Here is a 13,807-nt window from a genome sequence, read left to right on the forward strand (position 1 = left end):
TTTGATAATAACTATACATCAATGAGTGCTTCCATCATAATGTTTAATGTCCTCATTTTACATTATTGCTCCTTTTTATTTTATTGTAGATTAATCACTAGAGGGAATGCTCAATGGAATCAGATGGATTAAGAATATATACACTATAATACCAAAAAGTATTGGCACGTGTGTGTGTGTGTGTGTGTGTGTGTGTATGTGTATATATATGTATATGTGTGTGTGTGTATGTATGTATGTATATATATATATATATATATATATATATATATGTATGTGTATATATATATATATATATATATATACACATACACACACACACACACACACACACACACACACACACACACACACACACACACACACACACACACACACACACAATTTAATGGCATCCCAGCCTTAAATCGTAGGGTTCAGAGCAGGGCTGTATTTTGGCCTAGGCCGACAAAGCCCAGGCCGGCGCCCCCCTGCACAAAAACATCCCCCCGACCCGGCTCCCACGGCCTCCTCCTGGCTCACATACAGCCTCCCGTGTGCACACACGGGGCGGGGCGTCAGCAGCCTCATCCACCGCCCAGAGCCACTGAGGTGCCTGACCATTTTTTTGGCGGAACTCAACTTTAACTGCAAGTAATGGCCCTATAATTATTTCTCTCACTCCAGCATGCTCCAGGATGTATAGTGTGTGTGTGTGTGTGTGTGTGTGTGTATATATATATATATATATAGTTTGTTTGGGCCAGCCTGGCTTTAAGAAAAGTTTATGGAGCAAAGCATGATGCCAAACATACCAAAACACTTAGATTGTGGGTTTAAAACATTTTAAAAAACAGAATTCGAGCCTGCATTGTAATTTAGGAGGTATGGTTTGTGCATATATAACATACTGTGCAAAAAAAGTTTTTAAAACACATTGATGTTTTTTTAAATCAAGCAAATTTTTATGTTTTTTACACAGGAAAATAAAACCAATACATTGAAAAGTCTATACATTACCTAAACAGCAATGACTGACCATTACTATTACATCTTTGTTTTAAAACCGTACTTTGGCTGAAGTGATTGACAACTGAAAAACGTCCATTTAAAAGTGAATCAGCCTGCATGACACTCCAGTTTTTGTTATTGCTAGGGTCCTCAAAGTGGTCCTCTTTTCGCTTGGGGATCTGGCCAGTAACACACTGTTAGAGTGCTCCCACTCTGGATGAAGGAGCAACAGAGACACTTTTGGACAGCATTATTGTTTAATCTGGGAGGAGGAGAGTGTTAGATGTATTAGCAGATTTAGATACACTAACCAAATGAAGCCAAACTCCAGCTAATCTTTTGTAAGCAGTTACAGCAACCGTTTTTTTCCTTTTGGGATAAAGATTTTATATACCGTATTTATGAGCGTATAACACGCACCCTAACTTTAAGAGGGAAGTTTCAGGAAAAAAACTTTCCACAGCCCCCTGCGTATAACACGCAGGCACAGTTTACCCTCTATTTTCAGGGTAAAAAAGTGAGTGTTATACGCCAATAAATACAGTAAATGAAGTCTGACAATTGTAAACATCCCTGTCAGTGATAAATGGTTTCCCCAAGAAAATAAAGGAAAGAGCCTAAAAAAGACAAAAATAATGCAACCACCACACCTAATGCCTCGTACACACGGCCGTGTTTCACGACCGGAAAACTGCCCAAAAAACGCCGGACAAAAAAAGAGAACCTGCTCCCTTTTTTTTTTTTTTTTTTTTTTTTTTTTTATACGCAGGGATTCCTGGTGGACTTTTTGGCAGTTTTCCTTAGGACTGTGGAGCATACACACAGTCGGGATTCCCAACCAAAGCTCTCATTAGAGTTTTCCCGATGGGAAAACCTCTCGTGTGTACGGGGGAAAAGTTACCGAGCAGATTCTCGATTTCCCCCCCCCCCCCCCCCCCCAGGATTTCCGATGGATCTTTTCCCATCAGGAATCCCGGTCGTGTGTACGAGGCATAAGACTTCATAAGCTGCAGTGTAGTAAATGTTTGCTTTTAGGTTTAATACTATTTAGGTGATGGATCCTTTTTTTTTTTTTTTTTTCTTCAACCTTTCGCGTGACAATTCTATCAGGATTTGACTGTTTATTACTCACAAGAGAGTTCCACATTGGTTACCCTCAGTGCATACCTCGGGAACTGTGTCTGAGCAGCAGGCCAGCCGGTAATGTTTTTTTTTTTATGTTCTTCTGGGTTCAGACACGCTGCTAGGCCCTACCCCCTCCTTCTTTACTCAATGTAATGATGGGCAGTGCTCACGATGCCTCCTGGGATATGCACATCGTCCACCTAGGAGAGGAGGGGACACACCCTGAATCAGGCTTCCTCAGAGACATGCAACATGCAGACCGTTTGACTAAAGCAGAATTCTCTGCCACTATGTATGCTCTATTCCAGAGGTTATCACCCATTCTGGAGATGCTGAGTGCCAACAGCCAAAAAAGTTCTTCTGCCTTTCTTCTCCCTGATTATATTCAAGCATTAGAACTTGAATTGTTTGGTTCATGTACATTTGCAGAAGGCAAGGGAGATTATGAAGATTCTTCACCACAAACAATTGTTTCGGCTTCTTACGATATACGGTCTACCGTGGACTATACTGGCTACGGTGATTGAGGCAGTGCATACTAGTCTGTATTCCATTAGGCACAATAAAGAATTCAATACCTGAAAAGGCTTTCCCAGGTCTCCATCAAGAGTATTGACCTAACTTTAACATCAGAATCGTCAGTGCAGCACTTGATGAAGGATGCAAGGGTCTGTCAGGAGTCCAGAAACTCATTGACCTTTTATACACACACACACACACACACACACACACACACACACCACTAATTACAAGCAAACAGATCACAGGTGAGGATGGTTACCTTTAATAGCCATTCAAACGACTTTGTATCAACTTGTGTGCATGTTATCAGGCTAAAATCACCAGGATATGTAAACTTTTGGTCAGGGTCATTTGGGTAGTTTCTGTTGCCATTTTGATTTAAAAAAGTAAACACATTTGACTGATAATAAATGGCTTTAGCCAAACACTAACCATGAGTGAAACAAAAGTTTTTGTGATATCATTCATATTCTCTAAAAAATGGCCAAGGAATCATAAGGCTTGCCACTCTACCCCATAGCCTAAACATATGACAAATACAGGAGATTGTTGTCACATGTACCACACAGCCAGTACTTTCCAGATATTCCTGCATCTAATGCAAGAATGGGTAAAGCACTAGGTAAACATTTGTATGACTGTTTTTTTTCTATGTTATACATTAAACACCAAAGAATGTGGACTAGTAAACAGATTTTTGCATGTGCATACATAATATGAATCAGAAACTGCAAAAGAGGACTACCACGCAAATCATATAACCAAACAACGAAATTAATTTGGGGAAGGAAAGCCCCTTGGGGCTGGGTTCACACTGTTGTGCGGAGCAGCTCACAGCAGGGGGTCCGTTGTGTCCCCGTTCTCTGTTTCAGGGGCAAATTAGGTCAGAATTTTGGAATTTGCCCCTGAAACTGAGCCAAAGATGCACAGAACTCTTCTGCTGTGTGCCCCGCAGATGTGTGAACCAGCTCCATTTCACTCTCCTGTAATGCGAATGCGATGCGGGTAAGTGTGTGAACCCAGCCTCAATAGGAAAAAAAGATTGCACTAGCCAACAAACTAAGTTGGATTTAAAGCAGTATTAAACCCCAAAACAAAAATGTAATATATTGCAGCTTACCAATCAGTGTGGTGGCTGCATTAGTTTTCTTTTTATAGGCTTTTTTCCTTTATTTCACCTGGTGATCCAGCCAGGAATACACTTCCTGTCTTAAAGGAGAAGTCCAGCCAAAGCTTGTTTGTTTGTCAAATTTGTTTTGCACTCCTGTGGCCCATTTTCAGCAGAGAGCGGGTTGACATCTGCTCTCTGCTGACGTCACCAATATCAGTCCGGGCAACATGTCATCCAGCTCTGCAGCCGACTGGCTGCATTCGCTGATCAGATAAAACATTTTCCAAAATCCCGTTTTAGAGAATCCAATCATTAGATCGACTTCTCTTAAGTGTGAACGGCCATAGATGGATCGGAATTCAACCAGTCCCTGCTAAACTGGCCAATTTTTTAAACCATCTAAGGCAGTGGTCTCAAAGTACCGGCCCGCGGGCCATTTGCGGCCTGCGGACCGGTTTTAAATGGCCCGCGGGTGCCGCGGAAGTGTAGATCGAGGTGCATGAAGAGTAGCGCAGGAAGCGTCTGTCATAAGTTCACTTGTCTCTCATGTCACACTGCTACTCCCCGACGGCCCCTCCTCTCTTCTCGTCCATCCCCATTTGCTTGTGACATTGTCTGAGATGGACGAGAAGAGAGGGGGGGGCTGCCGGGGAGTAGCAGCGTGACATGAGAGACAAGTGAACTTATGACAGACGCTTCCTGCGCTACTCTGCCTTTGAAGAAAACAACAAGTAAATGCTGACCTGTGCCCTGGTGTGCTCTCATGTGCCCTGATGTGCTCTCATGTGCCCTGATTGTGCTCTCATGTGCCCTGATTGTGCCCTAATGTGCTCTCATGTGCCCTGATGTGCTTTCTTGTGCCCTGATGTGCTCTCATGTGCCCTGATGTGCTCTCATGTGCCCTGATGTGCTTTTATGTACCCTGATGTGCTCCCATGTGCCCTGATGTGCTCCCATGTGCCCTGATGTGCTCTCATGTGCCCTGATTGTGCCCTGGTGTGCCCTAATTGTGCCTTGATGTGCTCTCATGTGCCCTGATGTGCTCTCATGTGCCCCAATTGTGCCCTGATGTGCCCCATGTACCCTCATGTGCCCCAATGTGCCCTCATGTGCCCCATGTACCCTCATGTGCCTCATGTACCCTGATGTGCTGGGCTCTGTACATCAGGGTACCCTGTACCCTGATGTGCCATGTCCTGATGTGCTGTGCCCCATGTGCCCTGATGTGCTCTCATGTGCCCCATGTTCCCTGATTGTGCCCCGATTGTGCCCTGGTGTGCTCGTATGTGCCCTGATATGCCCCATGTGCTCTGATTGTGCCCTGATGTGGCCCATGTACCCTTATGTGCCATGGGGCACATGAGAGCACATCAGGGCACAATCAGGGAACATGGGGCACACCAGGGAACATGGGGCACATGAGAGCACATCAGGGCACATGGGGCACAGCACATCAGGACAGGGCACATGGCACATCAGGGTACAGGACATGGCACATCAGGGCACCGCATCAGGACAGGGCACATGGCACACTGCTACTCCCCGGCGGCCCCTCCTCTCTTCTTGTCCATCCCCATTTGCTTGCGACATTATCTGAGATGGACGAGAAGAGAGGGGGGGGCTGCCGGGGAGTAGCAGCGTGACGAGAGACAGGTGAACTTATGACAGACGCTTCCTGCGCTACTCTGCCTTTGAAGAAAACAACAAGTAAATGCTGACCTGTGCCCTGGTTTGCTCTCATGTGCCCTGATGTGCTCTCGTGTGCCCTGATTGTGCCCTGATGTGCTCTCATGTGCCCTGATGTGCTCTCATGTGCCCTGATGTGCTTTCATGTGCCCTGATGTGCTCTCATGTGCCCTGATGTGCTCTCATGTGCCCTGATGTGCTCTCATGTGCCCTGATTGTGCCCTGGTGTGCCCTAATTGTGCCTTGATGTGCTCTCGTGTGTCCCGATTGTGCCCCATGTACCCTCATGTGCCCCAATGTGCCCCATGTACCCTCATGTGCCTCATGTACCCTGATGTGCTGGGCTCTGTACATCAGGGTACCCTGTACCCTGATGTGCCATGTCCTGATGTGCTGTGCCCCATGTGCTCTTATGTGCCCCATGTTCCCTGATTGTGGCCTGATGAGCCCCATGTGCCCTGATTGTGCCCTGGTGTGCTCGTATGTGCCCTGATATGCCCCATGTGCTCGGATTGTGCCCTAATGTGGCCCATGTACCCTGATGTGCCATGGGGCACATGAGAGCACATCAGGGCACAATCAGGGAACATGGGGCACATGAGAGCACATCAGGGCACATGGGGCACAGCACATCAGGACAGGGCACATGGCACATCAGGGTACAGGACATGGCACATCAGGGCACAGCGCATCAGGACAGGGCACATGTCACATCAGTGTACTGGGCACATGAAACAGCACATCAGGGTACAAAGCCCAGCACATCAGGGCACGTGGCACATCGTACAGGGAACGTGAAACAGCACATCAGGGTACAAAGCCCAGCACATCAGGGTACATGGGGTACCCTGATGTGCTGGGCTTTGTACCCTGATGTGCTGTTTCATGTGCCCTGTACCCTGATGTGCCATGTGCCCTGTCCTGATGTGTTGTGCCATGTCCTGTACCCTGATGTGCCATGTGCCCTGTCCTGATGTGCTGTGCCCTGATGTGCTCTCATGTGCCCCATGTTCCCTGGTGTGCCCCGTGTTCCCTGATTGTGCCCTGATGTGCTCTCATGTGCCCTGGTGTGCTCGTATGTGCCCCATGTGCCCTGATATGCCCCATGTGCCCTGATGTGCTGTGATTGTGCCCCATGTACCCGGATGTGGCCCATGTACCCTGATGTGCCATGTGCCCCATGTACCCTAATGTGCCCCATGTACCCTGATGTGCCATGTGCCCCATGTACCCTGATGTGCTGGGCTTTGTACCCTGATGTGCTGTTTCATGTGCCCTGTACCCTGATGTGCCATGTCCTGATGTGCTGTGCCCTGATGTGCCATGTCCTGCACTGTGCCCTGTCCTGATGTGCCGTGCACCCTGATGTGGCCTGTTGTGCTGTACCCCTATGTGCTGTGCTCGGATGTGCCCTGTACCCTGATGTGCTGGGCTTTGTACCCTGATATGCTGGGCTTTGTACCCTGATGTGCTGGGCTTTGTACCCTGATGTGCTCTGTGCACTCATGTGTGCTGTGCCCTGTGCCCTGATGTGCTGTACCCTGATGGTGAGTGGTCAGTGTGTAGTGTAGTGGTCAGTGTGCAGTGTAGTGGTCAGGGTTAATAATGCGTTCGCTGACACCAGTACTGTTTTTGAAGTTTGAAAGTTTGCATGCGGCCCCCCGTGGGATATGGAAACTTGTGGCCCTCAGGTAATTTGAGTTTGAGACCCCTGATCTAAGGCCAGTGTCTGCATTCTGGATAAAGTAGTAAAGCGGACACCAACTCAGAGGTCTTTTTTTCCCAAAAGAGCACATTTGAGCACTCAAGCACTGTTAACCACTTGACCACTGGGCACGTAAACCCCCTTAATAACCAGACCAATTTTCAGCTTTCGGTGCTCTCACAATTTGAATGACAATTACTCAGTCATATAACACTGTACCCAAATGACATTTTCGTCCTTTTTTTTCACACAAATAGAGCTTTCTTTTGGTGGTATTTAATCACCGTTGGGTTTTTTATTTTTTGCCCATTATACTTACCTTGGTGAATGCAGCATCTGTTCCCTGCCGCCTCTTCACTGAGAACCGAGCGATCAAACACCACCGATGGCTCGGTTCTCTTACCTTCCCGAGTGGAGAGCTGCTGCCTGTCAGTCAGCATCTCTCCTGCTCTGCTCCTCCACGCTCACTGGAGCGATGAGCTGGGGAGGGGTGGCTCGCTGAGAGGCTGAGACAACCATCAGTCCAGGCACCTGGCGGATCCAGACTTCATTGTCGTGATGACGCGGTGCCTGGACTGATTCCTGTGATGTCAGCAGAGAGCGGACTTCAGTCCACTCTCTGCTAAAAAAAGGGTCACAGAAGTGCAAAACGAATTGCACTCCTGTGACCCATAGGCGAAGCCCAGCCAAACGAGCTCAGGCTGGACTTCTCCTTTAACACATGTTCTTTATTAGTTGAATGGTGTAATTGGTCGTGATTAAGGGCTGCACAACACTGTACTCAAAGATATAATATATAGTTACAGCAAACCGTTTTTCCCATTCAGGATAAAGGTTTTTACGTAAATTAATAAAAGCACAGTACAAAAACAAAAAGATTTCTCAGCACACTTACCAGCAAGCCTGCAATAAAATCAAATTGACCCTGTCTAACAAATTTTACGCTAAAAACAGGTTTTGATTGCATCCATTTGCAAATGTATATTTATTTATAAAGTGCGGGCCTACTTTATGTTGGAGAGTTTCCAAATTAGAGCCCATTCCATCATTGTAAGCACACCTATGGCTGGTAAATGTTTTGTCTAAACCCTCTAGCTAAGGGGTGTCAAACTGACAGCCCTCCAGCTGTTGCGGAGCTACAAGTCTTATCATGCCTCTGCCTGAGGGGGATCCTGCTTGTAACTGTCTTCCTTGCAATGCACCATGGGACTTGTAGTTTCGGAAAACAGACTAAGCAATGGATGGATCTACCCCTAAATGTCCTTAAAATTACCTATTTACCCATAATTTTTAAAGGGTGCCTCAAGATTGACCATCATTTTTAAAGGGTGCCTCGAGATTAACCATCATTTTTAAAGGGTGCCTCGAGATTGTCCATAATTTATAAAGGGTGCCTCGAGATTGTCCATAATTTATAAAGGGTGCCTCAAGATTGTCCATAATTTATAAAGGGTGCCTCAAAACTGTCCATAAGGTTTAAAAGGTGCCCGAGATTTTTCCTTGACTGAAAAAAGGTTAAAAAAACACTGCTCTAAACATCAGAAACATAATTTCTTTTTCTGGCATCAACCAGATGGACCATTGCAAAACTCCCAGACAAAAAAACATAAACCCGATCTCACACTAAACTCTGCCAGTGCCACCCCCTGCTTTACCATGAATTATGCCCAAGGGAGGATCCCTAATGTGTAATGTGATATTATGAAAACTCTATTGCTATGGATGTTTTGCAATCTCCGTCATTATTGCTACATGTTGTAAATATTTGTTGTAAACTGTTGGTTAACAATAAATAAATTAATAATTTATTTTCTTTTGTGTTTGAATATTTTATTGAGAATTGTATAGTACATGTTATTAGTACGTATTTTACAATTTATTTTCTTTTGCAAAGAGTCGTACTACACAGGTTGAAAACGTATGCGAGATGCTTGTTTATTTTTTTCTGTCATTAACTATGAGTAAGAAGCCTTAGGCCCCTTTCACACTGGGGCGTTTTTACAGCATTTTAGCGTTAAAATAGCGCTATTAAAATGCTCATTAAAACGCTCTCAATGGACCCTTTCACACTGAGTCCTGCAAGCTGCATCTTTGGAGCAGCTTTTGGGCGTTGAAAAAAACACTCCAAAAACACCCCTCTCCTTTTAAATGAATTGAAAGCGCTGTAAAATCGCCTTACCCTTTCACACTGAGGCGTTGCACTGGCAGGGCGTTGAGAAAAGTCCTGCAAGCAGCATAAAAGACATTATAGAAAGATCCACGAAAAGCCAGATCTTCAAGTCTGGAGCTTTGAAAAACGTTCTGAATATAGGATTATGTCAACACTTAGACCCCTTTCACACTGGGGCGTTTTTCGGGCGTTTTTTAGGCGCTTTGGCGTTTAAAAAAAAGCCTGTAAAGCGCCTGAAAGAAGCCTCATCTGCAATCCCAATGTGAAAGCCCAAGTGCTTTCAGAGGCCTTTCACACTGCCAGCGCCCGAAAAACGCTGGTAAAGCGCTGCTAAGACCCCTTTCACACTGAGGCGCTTTTCAGGCGCTTTGGCGTTAAAAAAAGCTTCCTCAATAGGAAGGGGGCTTTAGGAGCGGTGTGTTAAACGCTCCTAAAGCGCTGCAAAGAAGCTGCATGCAGGACTTTTTTTGACGCCCTGCCAGCTCAACGCCTCAGTGTGAAAGCAGTCAGGCTTTCCCATTGGGATTGCAGATGCAGCTTCTTTCAGGCGCTTTTTTTTAACGCTAAGACCACTTTCACACTGGGGTGTTTTTCAGGCGCTTTAGTGTGAAAGCACTCAAGCTTTCACATTGGGATTGCAGATGCAGCTTCTTTCAGGCGTTTTACAGGCGCTTTTTTTAACGCTAAAGCGCTTGAAAAATGCCCCAGTGTGAAAGGGCCCTAAGGATGAGCTCTGGCGAGTTCGCATAGAACACGTGCAGAGCCCGCCAGGGAGTGAGCACGGCGCTATGCTAATCACAGCCAGGGAGACATTGTCCCGAAGCTCGGCTGCAGGGATCGTGAAATGTCTCCCTGGCTGTTATTAGCGCAGCGCCGTGCACACTTCCTGGCAGGCTCTGCACGTGTTCTACGCGAACACGCCAGAGCTCATCCTTAGTCAACACCATATACAAGATTGCACGCAATACAAAGACCATGGCTTTTATAAGGTATATCCAGGGGAACGCTATTAATACTCAATTACATCATTTAATTCAAGCGGGGGGGGGGGGACAGCAAAAAAGCAGAGCTCCTGCTAACACGTTTTTTTCTTTTTGGGATAAAGATTTTACATAAATAAATAAAAGCTGGTCATTGTATGAGCCCCTGTCAGTGGTAAATAGTCTTTCTCAACCCTCTAACTGCCGCCTGTTAAAAAATAACAGGCTTACTGGCTGGGATCATCAGGTGAAAATAAAGTGAAAAAAAGAAAACCATTGCAGCCATCACATCTAAGAACTGGTAAGCTACAGTATAATAAATACATTTTGGGGTTTAATACTCTTTTAAGGGTTTCGTTTTTAAGACCAGGTTCACACCTATGCGAATTGAGTGCGGTTTAAACCGCATCTAATTCGCAGGACATTTCAAAATACATTGTTTTCAATGAGGCTGGTTCACATATGTGCGATGCATTCGCACTGCGCATTGCCTCCAAACCGTGTGCGGTTTTTTATGTCTTGCGGTGCGGCTCAGGTGCGAATTCAGTCCCATTATCTTCTATGGGTACGCATCTGATTCGCACATGTGTTCAGTTCTCTGCAGGAATTTCTCTCATTCAGCTAAATACAATTCTCCCCCACTCTCCTCTCACCTGGAACTTCTCCCAGGTCTCCAAATTCGCACCTGATCTGCAGCTAAACCGCAGTTGATCTGCAGAACACCCTCTAGAGAAATTTGCAACGACAACGCAGCTCAAAAAAGCAACGCACTAGTGTGAACCAGGCCTTAAGGTTGGCTTTGGCATTGCATATGCAGCATTCTTGGTGCATTCCACTTCCATTTACTTACAATCTTACCTCAACGCATGTTCATTGCAGCTCATCACAGCCCACAGATGACATTTTTGTACTGTGGTACAGTACATTGAAAAAAAAAAGAAAAAAGAAACATATCTGTTCTGTTAATGCAACACTTAAAATATAAAAATTCTACATTATGCATAAAATACCGCATTATTATGATCCAGCAATGCACCACAACACACTGAAGAGGTGTGAGGGGGCCCTATAGGAAAGATTTACTTCATCTCTCTACTGTCTGTAGGCTAACTTCACACTTACTAAAAATACTACGTTGACAGTAATGTGAACCAACATGTCTATAGTGTTAACGCATGTTTTTGTCGCGTTTAAAGCATGTCAAACACCCCAGATGTCCTCCAAGAGATGTCTTTTCATATAAAAAGGGCAATTTTCTTTCATTGAAACATGAGGGGGAAGGAAAGAAAATTGCTTGATTCCCTCCTCAACACAGTCAGTGTTGAGGTGGGAATCCCTCCCACAGAGCCGTTCCCGCCGGAAGAACACAGTGATTATTTCTAGTGGCTATAACAGCTGCTATTAATAATCACATGTAAAAATCCGGGAGGCTGGTTGTACACAAGTTGATCGATCAATCAACTTGGGTACATTCAGCCTACTCATGGTTCCTGCTGAGCCAGCCGAGATTCAAGCCGTCTATGGCCAGGTTAACTTTAGAGGCCTAGTCCTAGGCTAGATTTTGCAAAATGTATTCTGTTACAATAATGTCATTAAATATATGATGTTAATTATATAGTAATTAACTTATATCAATTATATTGTTTATATAAATGTATATGTACATAAATTATACAGTAATTAACCTCTAGCTGACCGTCCCACATACATGCACTGCTGGGCCGCGGCTCCTCTGAGCAAAATCACATACAGGTACGTGATTTTGCACTTCCGGTTCTAAATCGCGTACAAAAGCTGCCAGTGACCGCTCCCGATGTGATTGGACACAGTGGAAGCCAATCGGCGGATCCGGTGGACCCCATGTCTGCCAGGATCTGCCGATTGTTCCCGACAGAGGCAGAACGGCAGTCTGCCTATACAAATAAACAAGGCCTTTCTGTTAGTAGGGACAGACAGAGAACCTATGTTTCTGCCAAGCAGGAAGACGGATCTCTGTCTTCCCACAGTTAAAGGGGTTATAAAGTTTTTTTTTTTTCTAAATAGGTTTCTTTAAGCTAGTGTATTGTTGGTTCACTTATGTTTTCCTTCGATTTCCCTTCTAAATGTATTTTTTCTTTGTCTGAATTTCTCACTTCCTGTTTCTCCTCAGTAAGCTTGCCCCCATAATCTGGCTGGAGGTTAGTCAGCCAGAACAGCTTACTGAGGAGGAACAGGAAGTGGACAATTCAGACAAAGAAAACAAATAAAAAAAACATTTAGAAGGGAAATCAAAGAAATCAAGTGAACCAACAATGCACTAGCTTAAAGGAACCTATTTAGAAAATAAAAACAAACCTTTACAACCCCTTTAAAGCACCCCCCCCCCCCTCACACACACACACACACACACACAATTACAAAGCACTATGTAGGAACACCTTTAACCGTTTGATCGCCACTGATGTTAACCCCTTCCCTGCCAGTGTCAGTACAGCACCAATCACTGTATTGGTGTCACTGCTCCCCAAAAAAGTATCAAAAAAGTGTCACTGATCTGTGCGCTGCAATGACTCAGTCCTGCTATAAAAGTCGCTGATCGCCGCCATTACTAGTAAAAAAAAAAAAAAAAAATCCATAAAAATATCTCAGTTTGTAGACGCTATAACTTTTGCGCAAACCAATCAATATGCGCTTATTACATTTTTTTTTGTTACCAAAAACATGTAGCAGAATACATATTGGCCTAAATTGATGAAGAAATTCGATTTTTTTTAAATTTTTTATTGGATGTGTTTTATAGCAGAGAGTAAAATAATATTGTTGTTTTTTTTTCAAAATTGTCAACCTTTTTTTGTTTAAAAGCCCAAAAAATAAAAACCGCAGAGGTGATCAAATTCCACCAAAAGAAAGCTCTATTTGTGGGGAAAATAAGGACATAAATTTTATATGGGTTCAGTGTCGCCCGATTGCGCAATTGTGATTAGCGCAGTGCCGTATCGCAAAAAAAAAGGCCGGGTCATGAAGGGGGGGGGTAAAGATTTCAGAACTGAAGCAGTTAATTAGGGTATAGTATTACTAGTAAATAAATAATAATAAAACAATATTATAATTAGTAAAGAAGTAACAAGGTCATTTTTATACAATCTATGATCTCCTCTATCATTTAGCAGCGTATTCTAGGATATTATTTTCCTCCAGCATTGTTTTTTCTTTTTACCTCACTGATATTTTATAAACGCTTGTCAACCATGCTGTGCATGCAACATAAAAGCTACAGGCACATTTACAGTGGATTACTACTCACTTAAATAAAAGCAGTTAACAAGCTTTAATGCCTCCCAGACACCCTATTTAGTGTTGTGTTTGCCGCACACTGCCACGAAGCAACGCAAACGCTACATGTTTTTTTAAATGTGAACAGCTCTGTCCGCTGTCCATTTATACATTGCTAGGCATTCGGGGCAGTGGTGAAAACGCGCCCTAAATGCCTATTCCCAATACCAATGTGAATGAGGCTATAATGAGGACAAAATGTTTTT

This window comes from Rana temporaria, chromosome 2, assembly GCF_905171775.1.
Source record: "Rana temporaria chromosome 2, aRanTem1.1, whole genome shotgun sequence".
Lineage (NCBI taxonomy): Eukaryota > Metazoa > Chordata > Amphibia > Anura > Ranidae > Rana > Rana temporaria.